We start from the raw sequence: 18,297 nt of genomic DNA on the forward strand, positions 1-18,297 counted from the left end.
TCCTCCTCCTGAGAACACAAAGATGATGATGAAGATGTGGACATTGGATGCAACACACCAGTGATACATGATGAATTTTGGGAAAAGACTCATCCAAATTCGCCATTGGTCACTCCAGTTCCTCAAATACATGAGTCCCCTGCAGCCACTGAAGTTCCGACAGGATCAGAAGAAAAGAGCACTCCGGTGAAGTCTGTCCCGGAACAAGCATCAGCTGATGAAACTGAGAATGTTGAAGAAACTGCTACGCCCGAAACTATTACCTCGGCTCAGCATATTCCTTAGACTGAAGAACGTGTGCGTGAAGAAACTGCACGTGCACAAAGTGAAGAAACCGTTGCTTAACCACTAGTTGCAAATCCTCGGACAGCTGTCGTGGTGGCTCAAATTCCTCGGGCTCATGAATCCTCAACCAAAGCCTCGTCAGCCTTACTCCAAAAGGCCAAAGTTTCAGCAGGAACTATTCTATGATGAGCATCACTTCTTCATTGGTGCCAATCCATATGAAGAACTTCGTATCAGGCACAAGAGGTTTTGGACAAGCACACAACTCAACTACTATAGTGTGGTGCTTGTTAACAAGAACAAGATCTTCCACCATCGGCATATCATTCATGGAGATATGGAAAACATTCCATGCTTTACCCCAGCTCTGAATGTTCTTCATGATGTAAGGTTACTTCAATTCTGCACCGACCTCTCTGAATAGAATGAAGAGCTTACGCTTCAATTATATGCCACCCTGCATATCTCTGGTGACCCCCAAAACATCAACTCTTGGGTCTTGGTCTGGATGACTGAAAATACTCATTTTACTACTCCAGCCACAGAATTGCTTCGAGCTCTGCTAGTTCCAATTCCTTCAGAAGGGGTAAGGTTTTTATATGATGAAAAAGAGCTGCCCAATCATCTGATGGAAGTACTCACGAAGCCCTTGGCTCCTGGCAAGCCTCCAAGGATTCAATTCCTTGTGAACGAATTGAAATATGTGATGACAGTCTACAAGATCTTGGCCCAAACCTTCACTCCTATGAAAGATCATGACTTTGAAGAAGATGTTGTGGGGATCATGAAGAACATGATCTTTAACATCATTCATGGAATCTAGATAAATCTTCACGATTTCTACATCAGGACCTTGCCCACAAATGCATTTTCACTATTTGAGCTGAAGATATATGCGCCATGGATAATGAGATTCATCACGACCAGATCCTCCATACACTATCACGCTGATTATCTGAATCACCTGAGCTACTTGCCTCCTCTTGAAGTCCTCAAGAAATCTTTTAAACTAATTGAAGACAAAGGAAATCTGTGATAGATGAAGGAACTCGACCACTGGATGGTCAATTTCGTCAGGCTGCATCGTATTCTACCAAAGATGACACTGCATCACAGGAGTCTGATGGTAAGGCAAAAGCTTCAAGCCAAACTATCCCACAGGTGATGAATAATCAAGAGCTTCTCCTTAGTCTTCATCACAAAGTTGATTGAAACCATAGGTGGGTTAAGTTTTAGTTTGGCTCCATTGTGAAAACCCTCAACGCAACTCAGAATGCTATGAAAAAACCCACTACTATCTTCACGAAGTATTTGATCGCACTTGGGCCAACTGTCACATCTCAAGACTCCTGAGGAACTAAAAGAAATGGAGTTCACTCAAGACTTCGAATGGTCATGCCACCAAAGAAGAAATTCAAGAAAGTCACAGTTCCTGATTTGGCAGACAATTCATTTTCCTCATTTCACTCTGCTGATGAAGATGAAGATCTTGATGGCACAACTCTTGGTCCAACCAGGCAGATTGACCCGAAGAATGCTGGCGCTCCTCCTCCATAAACAAGTTGATATTCTTCAAGGGCGTTAGTCCTCAGTTGTTGTCCCTTTTTGGCACTTGATGAAAAAGGGGGTGAAATATGAGTTAGTCTTCAAGCGAGTCTACTTTATGGATTATTATAAACTTTGTTAAGTTACAACTCTCGTTCTTTTGAAGTTTTTGCTATAAATTCCAAAGAATATTCCTCAAATATGTGCATTTTCAGGGCATGTTTCTCTATATCTTGTTTTCAAATTCCTCAAACTTTGTACTTACACTTCATATTTTTACCCCTGTTGAAAACGTAACCAATTTGTCATCAACCACAAAAAAGGGGGAGATTGTAAGTGCATCTAGTGCCCCTTAGTGATTTTGGTGGATTGAAGACTTATAGGTTGAGAGACTAATGTGTTTGTGAGTGTACACAAGCCCTATAAGTCGTTAAGGAGTTTGAGTTATTCAAAGAATATTGACTCCTAAAAATGCATGTCTTCGGGTGAAGACTTTGATATCGAAGAAATTGCGATTCCTCATGAAGACATTGAATATGAGGAATTTGGTGTATCCCGAAGAAAATCCTCTGAAGACTTTGAATCTTGAAGATTTACTCTTTATGTTTCATTTTCTTCTTTCTTGAGTCATAGGAACACCATACTGTTAAAGGGGGTCGACGTAATACTAAGGAAAAGTATCCTCGTGATGCTCAACTCAAAACCTAAACATACCAAATCCTTCGAGTGAAGCCTTTGAAAATCTCTCACGGCTTATTCAAAGTCTTCAGTGATAAAGACGAAGTTCTTCTCGTCGCTAAAGAAATTGCACTAACTGAGGTGTCAGGATTTGGCCAGTGCGAACTACCTATTAGTGAGGAACATGAGAGACATGAGGACTTCCATAGTTGAAAGATCCCACCTTTGCTGCACCGTGCGCCACATGTTCCCAATCTTATCCACCCAACGGTCATATCATTAGGGGCATTAATGTCAAATCAAGTCGGGATGCTCCCAGGCTATAAATAGCCGCCCCCTACAACCACTAGTTGGTTGGTTGCTCCGAGAGAAACTGACACTAGTCATTTAGAGCAACTCAATCCTCGAGGACTTTGAGCAAAAATCATCAAGTGAAGCAAAACCCCAAACACCCAAACCAAAAACCAAAACACCCAAAGTGATTGAGCATCACCGAAGAGATTGTTCCTGTGTGGAATCGATGCTTGTTACCTTTGAGGATTGTGCTTCCTCCAGACGGTTAGGCGTCATGGTCTACAACACCAACAGTAAATTGTGGATCGCCGGGTGACCGAGTTTGTGAGCGTTTGGAAATCTGCCCTGAAGACTTACCACTAGTGTTGGGCGAGGACTATGTGTCCTTAGCTCAAGGAGAATACGATAGGGATTGTGTGTCCCGGGACTGTGTGTCCTTTGGTTTTAATACCAAGCCGCTCCAAACCAGACGTACCACTGTCACAACAGTTGGAACTGGGTCATCAAACCATTTTCTTCATCGAGCTACAAATTCTATTTCTTCAACTCTTTCATTTCCTCAATTGCATGCTAATGACTTTGATGTGTACTGTTTGAGAATTTGACTGAAGACTTTTTCTAATTCCTCTCCTCAAACTCTTCACTTAAGTTATTCATCACAAGTTTATCCTGCTCACGCGACTTGTGCAACATGAATGTTTCACCTCAATCTGAGGACTAAGCTATAGCCGCTTTTGCACATCTATTTGAGTACTTATTCCGTTGCACTCTGTTCATGACCGAGGACTTTCCTCACTAGGGGTCACCTGAGCGGTTTGACAGGCTTCCGAGGGCTCCTCTCCGACAAGAATAACACTCCGGTAGTGCCATTCTTTTCCGAGAGTATGTACATCTCGGTAAAGGTAGCACTCCAGTAGTGGTACTCTTTTTCAGGAGCATGCACTGCCATGTGGGACACGCGGGCCTACCTGTCAGGTTAGATTGTTTTGGTCACATGTGGGTTGCCGAGCAGCCGTTCCTAGCTCTCAGTAAATACAATTGCAAGTCACGGAGCCGTTAGATGCAAACGGACATTGCCACGTGACATCACTTTCTTGTATGATGCTCTCGGCGTTTGTTCCGTTTGTTGACTATGCCTTCGTCTTGGCCGTGTCTTCTTGTTGGCAACAATATCTCATTGTCGTATTCTTGCCTTTACCCTTGACCTACTCTCAACATATGTATGTTTGACGAGTGTCTGTACTTTGACACTTGGCGAAGGGCTAGACACTCGGCTTACGCGGAAATTCCAATAGTGACAATATGTTTTCCTTGTCAGCGGCAACAACATGGTACTAGATTTCCACTTTTCCCCTAAGCATAATTATGGAATTTCGCTAGAAAATAATTAAAAAAATCAAATTACGGACAAGATCAATGTATAGACTGCGATGTACAGTAACGATGCCCTCCCTGAAAAGAATCTTGTTCTGATTATGAGCACTGAGCAGAGAGGGCTCCCTCAGTCAAGACCGCATGCAGCGTTACCCATGCCTTTATTTCTTACTGCCACCAGATCTGCGATCGAGTGATTTTCTTGTCGGTCGTACAGATTCTCGTGTTGCACGTTATCCTAATTACCACCATTCTTCTGCCTATGTTTTGTAGTTACGTGGAAAATATAATTTTAGTTTAAATATTTAGATTTTTTTTAAATTCCAGTTACATGAATTTGATGGGAAAAAGATGTATGGACATTTTCGGCAAAAAATTAAAGGTCTACCTGTCGATACAAGAGCCGAGCTAGACTATATGGGTACGTTGAATATGAAAGAGTGCAGATGTTGTCTCATATATGTTGGAAATATTTATATTTGTTAATTGATTCTATACATGTACTCTAACTCATATGGGGGCTATTATTTTGCTAAACCATCATACTCTCATGATCAGTATCTCACATAAGATGCCACAAACACATATTGATCATTAGCAAAATACCTTTCTGTTTTGTTGTTGTTTTCTCACATAGCCACACCATATATATACTTCATATTTACTTTTGTCAAGCATATATATATTCTGCACGCCCGTAGTAATCATCTCCAGCTCTTCATTTTATGGTCCATCCTATAGGATTCCACAACTTCCCATTCAAATGGAAATTTCATTTTTGAACTGACAAGATGCAGCTAGGGATTATTGTATTGTAATGGTGGCTTCCAAGGAAAAAGCTTATCCTGCTTGTGAGCACAGTGCACATGATCAACACAGCATGCAGCGTTACCCGTACGTGCCTTTATTTCTTACTGCCACAGTGCACATGATCAACACAAGGGTGAGTCAGCACCACCAGTTATCCCCTCGTATCTATCCTAGCGTGTTCATGGTCCATATGGCTGTACCTCACAAGCACAAAACACGTGGGACTGTGGGATGTGTCTCTCTCCATCTAAGCCTAGCTAGACACGCTTCCATTGGCCTTGGCTATCTATAAATAACACTCCCAACCTTCCAGTTATCACACACAACAAAATTAGTATCTCATAAGCCTACATCATCCCTTGAACCAGAGCCCGCTCAACTCACCAGTTACCATGCCCAATTTCCAGATAACTCCGTGCGCTGCGTTCGTAGAGAGCACTGAGCTCAACTTCAGCAACCTGTACCTTTTCCACACTCCCCAACCTGTACCTTTTCCACACTCCCCTCGGTTCAAACCAGAATCAGTCGGGCATAATAGACTCGAATGCTACTACCGGTTTGGGTTCGACCGTTGTTAACAACTGGCCGATATGTGATGGCCCTAGCCCTGGTGCCACTGTCGTTGCGCGTGCACAAGGCCTGCATATCTACGCGGGTAACTGGCAGAATACTCTCAGCATAACCTTTGAGATTGAAAGGTACGTACACACACACACATGGTTATATATACCTTAGTTGTCGCAAATTTAGAAAACACGGTTATATATCTTTGTCAATAGACACATTTTCATATACATTTTCGTTAGACTACCTCTGATTCTATTATTATGTAGTACCCTACTACAGTCTATTTGGGTGCATGATACATGTACTAACATTGTATGAACATGATACAGGTTTAAGGGGTCAACCCTTCAAGTGATGGGGATATCTGTTGAAGAAGGCGAGTGGGCTATTGTTGGTGGGACGGGACAGTTCGCAATGGCAAACGGTGTCATCCACAAAAAGTTCCATGAACAAAGGAGCGACGGTAACATCATAGAACTCACTATCCATGGGTTTTGTCCCGTGTTGAAATTAGAGGTTAGATGAATACCCCACATATTTATTTGAGGATGTAGCTAACAATTTTTTCGCACAATGATCCTTTTTTTAACAAAAATATCATATAATCGTTGTACCGTGTAGAGCCTTCTCACAAAGCTTGGACCATGGGGTGGAAATGGAGGGGGTGATAAAGACATCTTGGAGGCAGTACCAAGGCGTCTAGAGAGTATCACAGTTAGCAGTGGCTCGATTGTTGATTCAATCAAATTTTCTTATGTTGACCAGACTGGATAGAAGCGCACCGCTGGACCCTGGGGAGGTTCGGGAGGAAACCAAAACACGGTCAGTGAACCTCGAATAATATTTTTTGGTGATTTTCTTAGTTGTATATATAAGCAACTAATCGTACTTCTGTTTTCTGTTGCAATGAAGTTTGTGCTCGGCGCATCTGAGTTTGTGAAGGAAGTTTCTGAAACATTCGGCATTTATGACAGAGACCTGCACAACATAATAACATCACTGAAATTTATCACGAACGTGAAGACGTACGGGCCTTTTGGACAACCGAAGGGAACCCCTTTCAGCATAGCCGTGGAGAAGAATAACAACATCGTGGGCTTCTTCGGGCACAGCGGGATATATCTGGATGCACTTGGTGTCTACGTGCGTCCCCTCTAAGCAATAGAGGCTAGTGTTCTTATTTTCAGTGTTTGTTTCCAATTCGAATAACAAGATGAGATCGAGTAGTCCTTTCTACTCCAGAAGATCCTATGTAGCCGCCCTGTGGGCCTGTAGTTGTCTTTGTTGTGATGAATAAAATGATCCATTGTTTCATATATGTGCGATGTGTTTCGTGTAATAATAATACAATGGGTATCTGTTCAAAAAGGAAAGACGAAGCCCCAAGCAGGATAAAACAAGAATACAACAACGGTAAAAAAGAAAGAAAATAGGAAACAAAAGAAAAGCTATACAAACATCTAAGAAACATGGCAGCGTGATGCCCATGGCCCTACCATACTTCTGTGAAAGATTGAACCCAGTATGGAAGGGTAGCAAAGTGTTTCCTTGCGAACCTCTGTTTTGAATCAACACATGTAGCATATAAAGTGAGAGTATATTGGTGGACAGTCCCTCACATTGATATGGTAGTGTATGTTGATGGCCATTCCCTCGCACTAATATTTTGATCTTCGGTGATGATTGCTCCTCCTTCCATTCCCCGTGCATTATTAAAATTTCTAGCACGCGGGAACGAAGGAGGAAGCGACCCCCACGACAACAGTCAGTATTCTTCCTCTGATATTTTGAACGTCGGTGTTGGTCGCTTCCTCTTCTTCTCTCGCTCATTATACCAAGGTATATATCGCGAGAAGAAGAAGAAGAAGAGGGCAATGACCCCACAAGAACAGTCGAGACTTTTTCTCTGATATTTCGACCATTGGTGCTGGTCGCTTCCTCTCCCTCACTCGCATTATACCATGGTATATATCGCGAGAAGAGGAATAGCAAGCGAACCCCACGGCAACAGTCGGGATTCTCCCTCTGATATTTTGACCATTAGTGTTGGTCGTTTCCTCTCCCTTTCTCGCGCATTATACCAAATAATATATCATGAGAAGAAGAATATGAAAGGATCCCCACGATAAAAGTCGGGATTCCTCTATCAAGAACATACTAAAAGTTGCACGAGGTACTCCGACATACTGAAAGTTAGCCCAAATAATAAGTCATTTAACATTACATTTATGGAGCAATGCCATAAAAATGGCCTATGTTTTGCCGGAATGCCATCTAATTCCTGTTCCGACAAACGGGCACTTGATATTTCCTACTTTATAGTAAAAGTCATGATGAAATCCACAATTTTTTTTGTCATGGCCATTGCTTAAATAGGACATATCGAGCACCTAAAATTTGTCGGAACGGAAATGTATCAACATTCCGGCAAAACATAGGCGCTAGGAGGTGTTCCCTGCAAAATGATACACACGTCCAATAATAACATATAGCATTATATATTAAAAAATAAGCACTAAATATTTTATACCTAAATTTTATATACTATAAATTGTTATACCTAAATTTTTATACTAATAATTTCTACAAGAAGAGAGTGAGGTTCTTGAGAGAGGGAAGTGGAGGGAGGAGGGAGGGAGTGAAGTGGAGGGTAGAGGGAAGATGGTCGAGGGATGGAGGAGGAGAAAGGGCGTTGGCTGGAGGAGAGAGAGAGAGAGAGAGAGAGAAGGGAGGGAGAGGGAGAGCGGGACAGGGAGAGGGGAGAGAGGGAGGGAGGGAGAGGGAGAGGGGGAGAGGGAGAGGGAGAGCGGGAGAGGGAGAGAGGGAGAGGGAAAGAGGGAGAGAGAGGGAGAGGGAGAGCCGGAGAGGGAGAGGGAGAAGAGAGGAGAGAGAGAGCAACGCAGGCGAGGGGAAGAGGATAAGGGTATATTAGCAGCACATGCGCGTGGACGATGCGGAAGGGGAAGGTGAGGAAATGGTTATTCCTCTGCCCTTCGCCCTTGTGTTCATATTTTATCTACATTTAAATTAGTTTGCACTGTTCGCCGTTGAACTATGACGAACTATGCTTATTTTTTCCGACAAGGAAATGATGATCCGACAAAATGTGTGTGATGATCGACTTTTACACGTAGCATTGAATGGATTTGTATGATTTTGAGGTTTTGGATATGAAGGGCGCGGGTGTGGAAGGCATTATTTGATATGCGCTCGATCAATGTCTACACACGCGCCCGGACGTGTTTACATACGTTTGAGGGACCGGATTTGTAGGTCATGGTTGTAGGTGCTATTAGTTTCTATATAGTTCATATTAAAATATGCAAAACATCTTATATTTTTGAACAAAGGGATTATGAATTTACACTCTTCTTTTGCATATGTTTTGTAGTTATAGAAAAAGGAAAATTAATTGAACTTAAAATATTTAGAACACTAAAAAAACTGAATTACTAGCAAGATCAACGTAAGGACCGTTGTAAAGTAATGATGATTTTCTGATTGGAAGCACCGAGGACAGAAGGCTCGTGATGCACAAGGTGCACGTCCTTAGTCAACACCGCATGCAGCGTGAACCATGCCTTTATTTGTTACCGCCATCACACCTGAGATGCTCTTGTCGGTTAGACAAATTCTCAAGATGCATGAACCTCCAAGTCGTAATTATGGCATGCAAAAATGCAAACCATCATGCTACAGCGCATAAAGAAATATCTCGCTAAATTAATCGATATACAATGTCTCATTAATAGCTTGCTATAACACATTATAACACGTTAATTAATTGCATATTTTTAGGGACGACCCTATTTCATATAGTGTGCTATTTTTTCCTTGTCTTTAACTCCCATGGGGTTATTATCACTAATAGAAAATGGCACATTTGTCCCCGTTCAACAGGCCCATTAGCCCAAGTTCTCGAACCGGACTAAAGGATCGGGACTAAAGCCCAAAACCTTTAGTCCCGGTTCACTTACCAATCGGGACAGAAGGGTCTCCACGTGGCCGCTGAGGGGAGCCCAGGCAAGAGGACCTTTAGTCCCGGTTGGCCACACCAGTCGGGACCAAAGGTCATCCACGCGTCAGCATGTGGCAGGAGCTGATTTTTTTTGAAGGGGGGGTTGGGGGGTTTTGGAGGGTTAATTTAGGGGTTTCATATTGTGTTAGCAAGCTAATAGAGAGAAGTGTCCTCTGTTTCTCCGTGCTTGGTCGATGCTAGCTACTATACATATTGAGAGAACTCGACGCTAGCTAATAAGAAAATGAAGGAAACCATCAATTACGCAAGATCGTCATGCTGAACATATATAGAGAGAAGTGACATCTCTTTCTCCGTGCTTGGTCAAACAACAAGTTTTCGTATATCTATCCGACGCTACTACATATATACAATATAACATCTTTTACAATCCCTAACATCATCTACCTAAGATCCAATGACAAATCCACATGGTATTCTCCGTCTTTAGGTACGACGTGGTCAAAAAAGAATCCCGCCAATTCCTCTTGAATTGCTCGTATGCGATCATATGCTAGGAGTTCATCCCGCATCTGTCAGATCTAATTTAAAGAAAGGGGTCATAACATGCATATAAATGAATAAAACTCAACACAATTGATGGTAATATATCCCGTTCAGAGGTCGAGTGGCGAATGAACTCGCATACATAGTATGCACATAAAACAGTCCCTTCTTACTGGTACAAGCACTTTACGAGAATAGAGTTCAATCAAAGTGATAAGTAAGCAGGGTAATGATATGATGATGAAAATTCGAATCAATTAGAGATGCGCGGAACTAGCTAATACTACTTACTCTGGGGTGCGTAAATCACAACTCTTTGTTTACACCGGGAACCTCTTTGGTGAACATCTTCCAAACCCTGCCAGGCAAAGAAAATGATTACTTTATATCTGGAAATTAACGGAAGTTGAATACCCATATGGTCCCGGTATTGACTGAACTTACTTCTTGGGCATTGCAGTCATGTCTTCATAACCCTCGGGATCTTTATGTGTCGAGTCTAAGATGGTTACTAATGCGCCGTCAAGCTTAATGGATAGTAGAATAAAGTGGAAACTGCGCACGCATATATAACTCATCAATTACATTACTTAACCTCGAGTAAGCGAAACTGAGTATACAGAAAAGACAACAACACTCACTTGAAGTTGTAAGGAAATAATATTTCGTTTTTGTTTTGATGTATAAGTAACGACTTTAACAAGTTCTCCTTGGTCTCTTTGATAGAGTGTCGTACCGTCCATTCATTTACGGCATCTGGGCTAATGAACCCAACGTCGAAGATTCCTGCTTTTTTTTTGCATTCGACGATCTTCAGTCTGCATAATATAGTGAGGATAATTATATATACATGCAATGAACGAGCTGAGCTAGAGACTTAACTATAGAAGTAATACTTACAGACAACAGAAAGTCATGAGTTGTTTGTCGAGGGCCAGTTGATTGTATAACTGAATAACTCCACAAATTCAATAGGAATCACGGGAACTCCAATCAATTCGTGCTCTGGTTTCACTACAACATACATAGTGTCTTTCCGAGACTCTCTGCACGGTTTCATGTACCACTCATGCAATTTGTGTATCATCTTGTTAGAGGAGGATGATCATGTTTGACGAGAGGCTTCCCGTGCACGTATTTATTTTGTTCTTTTTTTACCTCAGTGATACGTCTCCAACGTATCTATAATTTTTGATGGTTCCATGCTATTATCTTGTCAACTTTGCATGTTTTATATGCATGAATATGCTATTTTATATCTTTTTTGGGACTAACTTATTAACTCAGTTCCAAGTGTCAGTTTCTGTTTTTCCGTGTTTTCGACCTTTTCCAGAGAAGAATATTAAACGGAGTCCAAACGGAATAAAACTTGCGGAATGATTTTTTCCATAACAAAAGATACGCAAGGGACATGAGAACCAAGGCAAAGGACCTCGGGGGAGGTCACAAGCCCCCTAGCCGTGGCCTGGGGGCGCATACCAGGCTTGTGGGCCCCCGTGGCTCCTTTGCCCTACCTCTTTCGACTATAAATTCTCTAAAAAATCAAAACCACCAGAGAGAGCCACGAAAATACTTTTCTGCCGCCGCAAGCTTCTCTCTCCGCAAGATCCCATCTGGAGACCGTTCTGGTGCCCTGCTGCTACGACAACAAAAGTCCTTCCCCGACAACGCCAGGAATTCTTCTTGCTACTTCTCTTGCTTGCGTCGGTTTTTCCCTTGAAGAGGAAAGGGTGATGCAGCACAGGAGCAGTAAGTATTTCCCTCAGTTTGAGAACCAAGGTATCAATCCAGTAGGAGAATCTCGTCAAGTCCAGAGTACCTGTGCAAACACAAAAGAGCTTGCACCCAACGCTATAAAGGGGTTGTCAATCCCTTCAAGATTGATTGCAAAGTGAGATCTGAAGGCGGAAAGTGCAGCGAAGAAAAAGAGTAAGGCTGAAAATATGGTGTGGAGTAGACCCGGGGGCCATAGTGTTCACTAGAGGCTTCTCTCAAAATAGCAAGTGTTACGGTGGGTGAACAAATTACTGTCGAGCAATTGATAGAACCGCGCAAAGTCATGACGATATCTAAGGCAATGATCATACATATAGGCATCACGTCTGAGACAAGTAGACCGATACTTTCTGCATCTACTACTATTACTCCACACATCGACCGCTATCCAGCATGCATCTAGTGTATTGAGTTCATGAAGAACAGAGTAACGCCTTAAGCAAGATGACATGATGTAGAGGGATAATCTCAAACCAATGATGAAAACCCCATCATTTTATCCTTTATGGCAACAACATGATGCATGCCTCGATACCCCTTCTGTCACTGGGTGAGGTCACCGCACGGTATGAACACAAAACCAAGCACTTCTCCCATTGCAAGAATCATAGATCTAGTTGGCCAAACAAAACCCACAACTCGAAGAGAATTACAAGGATATGAAATCATGCATAAGAGAGATCAGAAGAAACTCAAATGAGATTCATAGATAATCTGATCATAAATCCACAATTCATCGGATCTCGACAAACACACCACAAAAGAAGATTACATCGGATAGATCACCATGAAGATCATGGAGAACTTTGTATTGAAGATCCAAGAGAGAGAAGAAGCCATCTAGCTACTAGCAATGGACCCATAGGTCTTTGGTGAGGTACTCAGGCATCATCGGAGAGGTCACGGTGTTCATGAAGAAGCCCTCCGTATCCGAATCCCCCTCTGGCAAGGCACCAGAACGTGCCCCAGAGGCCCAGATGGGATCTTGCGGAGACAGAAGCTTGTGGCGGCGGAAAAGTACTTTCGATGATCTCCTAATTTTTTTATGGGATTTTAGGGAATATATAGGCGCAAAACCTAGGGCAGAGGTGGCCCAGGGAGTCCACAAGCCAGGGAGGCGCGCCCCCCTGGCCGCGCCATGAGGGCTTGTGGGGTCCCTGTAGGCCCCCTTCCCTGATTCTCCGGCTCCCCGATCTTTTTCTGTTTTGGGAAAAATCTTTTTGGCAGTTTCATTCCGTTTGGACTCCGTTCAAAATCCTCCTCTGAAAGGGGTCAAAAACATGGAAAAAACAGGAACTGGCACTTGGCACTGAGTTAATAAGTTAGTCCCAAAAAATATATAAAAGGCATGCAAAACATCCAAAGTTTGACAAGATAATAGCATGAAACCATGAAAAATTATAGATACGTTGGAGACGTATCACCTGCCGGAGGGGGATTCAGACACGGAGGGCTTCTTCATCAACACCATTGCCTCTCCGATGATGCGTGAGTAGTTCACCACATACCTTCGGGTCCATAGCTAGTAACTAGATGGCTTCTCTCTCTTGGATCTTCAATACAAAGTTCTCCATGATCTTCATGGAGATCTATCCGATGTAATCTTCTTTTGCGGTGTGTTTGTCGAGATCCGATGAATTCTGGGTTTATGATCAGATTATCTATGAATATTATTTGAGTCTCCTCTGATCTCTTATATGCATGATTTCGTATCCTTGTAATTCTCTTCGAGTTGTGGGTTTCGTTTGGCCAACTTGATCTATAATTCTTGCAATGGGAGAAGTGCTTGGTTTTGGGTTTATACCGTGCGGTGTCCTCACCTAGTGACAGAAGGGGTAGCGAGGCACACATCGTGTTGTTTCCATCAAGGGTAAAAATATGGGGTTTATATCGTATTACATGAATTTATCCCTCTACATCATGTCATCTTGCTTAAGGCGTTACTCTGTTTGTACCCCAAGGGGGAAAAACCAACGCAAGCTCAAGAGGTAGCAAGAAGGATTTCTGGCGCCATTGTCGGGGAGTATTCAAGTGAAGCATACCAAGTAACTATCGCAAACTCATCTCTTACATTTACATTATTTGCCTTTTGCCTCTCGTTTTCCTCTCCCCCACTTCTGAAAAAACAAAATTTACAAAAACATTTGCCTTTTTTGTTTGCCTTTCGTTTGCTTGTGTGCTATGTGCCTTCCATATGCTTGCATCTTCGCTTCCTGAAAATCTATTGATATGGATCCTCATCCACTTGCTAATCTTTTCAAGAGATCCAATTATGTTGAACCAATTGCTAGTGAGTTTTGTGCACTAGATTATCTTTATGAAGTTTTGCTTGAGATGCGTGAATCTGAAAATTGTGATAAATAAATTTATGAAGTGATTCACGAGGGCTCCTTGAATGAAAAGCATGATTGCAATGGTTTCACTATGAATTCTATTAATGTCAATCATGCTAAAAATATGCAAAACCCTAAGATTGGGAATGCTAATTTTGCTATGTCTACTACTTGTTGCAATGACCATGATTGGGGTGATGATTTTTCTTATGATCTTGAAAATTTGTTTAAGCCTCATGATGAATATGATATTGATAATAATGTTTGCTATAATATTGAAAGTGGGTTTGGAGAAGTCATGACTCTAGTTGATGATAATCCCACTATTTTTAAAGAGCGTCAACTTTGCATGCATGTGGATCATGAAAATAATATCCTATGTGATAGTTATATTGTTGAATTTTAAGATGATCCCACATGTAATTATGATTAGAGAGGAAAATATTGTGGTAGAAACTTTCATGTTACTAAATTACCTCTCGTTATGTTGAGATTGCTATTGTCTCTTTCTTCTTCCTTGCATATGGTAGCTATTGGTTGTCTTGATAATTTGTTTTCCTATAAAATGCCTATGCATAGGAAGTATGTTAGACTTAGATATGTTTGTCACATGTTTCATGATGCTCTCTTCGTGTCCGATTGCTATCTTTTATGTGAGCATCATTGAATTATCAATGCCTAGCTAAGGGCGTTAAACAATAGCGCTTGTTGGGAGGCAACCCAATAAATTTATTTTTCCTTTTTGCTTTCTGTTTTGTTGTGTACACACCATCATAATTCTGTTATTATTGTGTTTTTTATGTTTCTTTTAGTGTTTGTGCCAAGTAGAACCTTTATGATTAGTTTTGGTGATAGCTGTTTGATCATGCTGAAAAAGACAGAAACTTTATGCTCACGAAATTATTTTTAATTCGTATCCAGAAAGAGGTTTTGAGTTGATTATTTTTCTGCTGGTTGATAGGAAAATTTCCCTAACTTTCATAATTTTTAAGAATTTTTGAGATACCAGAGGTATACTAAGTATACAGATTGCTACAGACTGGTCTGTTTTTGACAGATTCTGTTTTTGTTTTGTTGATTGCTTATTTTGATGAAACTATGGATAGTATCGGGGGGTACTAGCCATGGAAAAGTGAGAATACAGTAATATAAAATCACTCTAAATGGAAATAAAGTTTACTACAGTACCTAAAGAGTGGTGGTTTGTTTTCTTATGCTAATGATATTACGAGTTTCTGTGTAAGTTTTGTGTTGTGAAGTTTTCAAGTTTTGGGTGATGTTCTCATGGACAATGGGATAAAGAGTTGAAAGAGCTTAAGCTTGGGGATGCACAAGGCATCCCAAGCCAAATTCAAAGACACCAAAAGCCTAAGCTTGAGGATGCCCCGGGAAGGCATCCCCTCTTTCGTCTTCAATCCATCGGTAACGTTACTTGGAGCTATATTTTTATTCACCACATGATATGTGTTTTTCTTGGAGTGTCGTGTATTATAGGAGTCTTTTCTTTTTGTTTTGTCACAATCATCCTTGCTGCACACCTTTTTGAGAGGGACATGCACTCATCGTGAATTTGCTAGAATACTTATTGAGCTTCACTTATATCTTTTGAGTTAGGCAATTTAGCTCGCATGTGCTTCACTTATATCTTTTGAGCTAGATAATTTTTCTCTATTGCTTCACTTAGATCTTTTTAGAGCACGGCGGTGTCATATTTTGAAGAAATAATAACTCTCGATCTTCACTTATATCTTTTTGAGAGTGCTCTCTCTAAGTAACTTGGTAATTGGCATGTGCTATGAAAGTAGTCCTAAAGATGATAGGCATCCAAAGAGGATATAATCAAAACTTCCATATTCAAGTGCATTGATTAGTAAGAGAAGTGTTATTCCTCACAATTAGTTTTGAGATATGGATGTGGTAATATTAGAGTTATGTTAGTAGGGTGTTGTGAATCTAGAAACACTTGTGTTGGAGTTGGTGATTCCCGTAGCATGCACGTATGGTGAACCGCTATGTTAGGAAGTCGGAGCATAATTGGTTTATTGATTGTCATCCTTTGTGTGGCGGTCGGGATCGTGCGATGGTTAAACACCTACCAACCCTTCCCCTAGGAGTATGCGTTTAGCACTCTGTTTTGATTACTAATAAAACTTTCGCAATAAGTATATGAGTTCTTCATGACTAATGTGAGTCCATGGTATAGATGCACTTTCACCTTCCACCATTGTTGGCCTCTCTACTACCGCGCAACTTTCGCTGGTGCACAAACCCACCATATACCTTCCTCAAAACAGCCACCATACCTACCTATTATGGCATTTTCATAGCCATTCAGAGATATGTTGCCATGCAACTCCCACCGTTCCGTCTCATGACATGGGCCGTCACTCTCATCTTTCCATTGCATGATCATAAGATAGCTAGCAAGATGTTTCAATATCATACACCAAGCTAGATCGTTACACATCCCGGTACACTGCTGGAGGCATTTTCAATAGAGTCATCATCATTCTAAGCATTGAGCTTTGAGTAAATTAAAGTGTGATGATCATCATTATTAGAGCATTGTCCCATGTGAGGAAATAAAAAAAAAAGACCAAAAGTTGCCCACAAAAAAAAGAGGTAGCGGTCAGCCGTTTGAAAAATTACATCATCCCCCAAGTAATCACTAGAATTGGTACCGGGCACCATCCCCGGAGGATTAGCGACGATATCGCTAGACACCTTGAGCGGGGGGCACGATTGCTTCTCCTGTTTGCCGAGCTGGGGAATTGTTTTCCCACTTCTTCGATCTGCTAACCTTGCTTCAGTGGAAGTACTTCCCGACCGCCGCGCTGCTGCATATGTCTTTTTAAGAATGCGGTCATAGTTGGAATCGAGCGGAGGCGGTGGTGGTCGCTTCAGGGCATTGATAGTGCGCCACTTTCACCGGATCTAGCTTCTCCTTCGAAGGTGGAGTTTTTTTTTTGCAAAATGTTCCCTCAATTGGGCATGACATATGTCCTTGTTATCCTATGCGGTTCTCTCATGTGGTAACTTTTCCAGAGGGTTGAGAGATGGACCGTATCTCCTGCCTCTGCTTGTACAACTAAGCGCTGGAGCGGTGGCGTCTCTCTTGCATCGTTGCTGACGAGGTGGAGGAGGAGGCGGACTGCTCTAACGCGCCGGAGGAGCCGGAGCGGCGGCGTCAGCCTTGCGCCGTTGCCGATGAGGCGAAGGAGGAGGCGGACTGCTCTAACACGCCGGAGTAGGCGAAGGAGGAGGCGGAGTTCCCTCATGCGCTGCAGGAGCCAGACAAGGAGGCGGAGTGCCTTGATCACTCACTGCTACCGCTTGAGCTTGCGTTGGTTTTTTCCCTTGAAGAGGAAAGGGTGATGCAGCACAGTAGGAGTAAGTATTTCCCTCAGTTTGAGAACCAAGGTACCAATCCAGTAGGAGTATCAAGACGAAGCACCGATGTACCTGCGCAAAAACAGCAAACTTGCACCCAACGCTACAAAGGGGTTGTCAATCCCTTCACGATTGATTGCAAGGTGAGATCTGAAGGCGGAAAGTGCCACAAAGTAAAAGTGTAGGGCTGAAAATATGATGTGAAGTAGACCCGGGGGCCATAGTGTTCACTAGAGGCTTCTCTCAAGATAGCAAATATTACGATGGGTGAACGAATTACTGTCGAGCAATTAATAGAACCGCGCAAAGTCATGACGATATCTAAGGCAATGATCATACATATAGGCATCACGTCCGAGACAAGTAGACCGATACTTTCTTCATCTACTACTATTACTCCACACATCGACCGCTATCCAGCATGCACCTAGTGCATTGAGTTCATGACGAATAGATTAACGCCTTAAGCAAGATGACATGATGTAGAGGGATAAATTCAAGCAATAGATACAAACCCCATCTTTTTACCCTTGATGGAAACAACATGATGCGTGCCTCGCTACCCCTTCTGTCACTGGGTGAGGTCACCGCACGGTATGAACCCAAAACCAAGCACTTCTCCCATTGCAAGAATCATAGATCAAGTTGGCCAAACAAAACCCACAACTCGAAGAGAATTACAAGGATATGAAATCATGCATATAACAGATCAGAAGAAAC

General features: G+C 42.1%; 1 pseudogene; it reads left to right on the top strand.

Annotated features, from left to right (window-relative positions):
- The first annotated feature begins 5,328 nt into the window (after positions 1-5,328).
- On the top strand, positions 5,329-6,869 carry LOC123429374 (annotated as a pseudogene).
- Positions 6,870-18,297: the final 11,428 nt, after the last annotated feature.

Source organism: Hordeum vulgare, chromosome 2H, assembly GCF_904849725.1.
Source record: "Hordeum vulgare subsp. vulgare chromosome 2H, MorexV3_pseudomolecules_assembly, whole genome shotgun sequence".
Classification (NCBI taxonomy): domain Eukaryota; kingdom Viridiplantae; phylum Streptophyta; class Magnoliopsida; order Poales; family Poaceae; genus Hordeum; species Hordeum vulgare.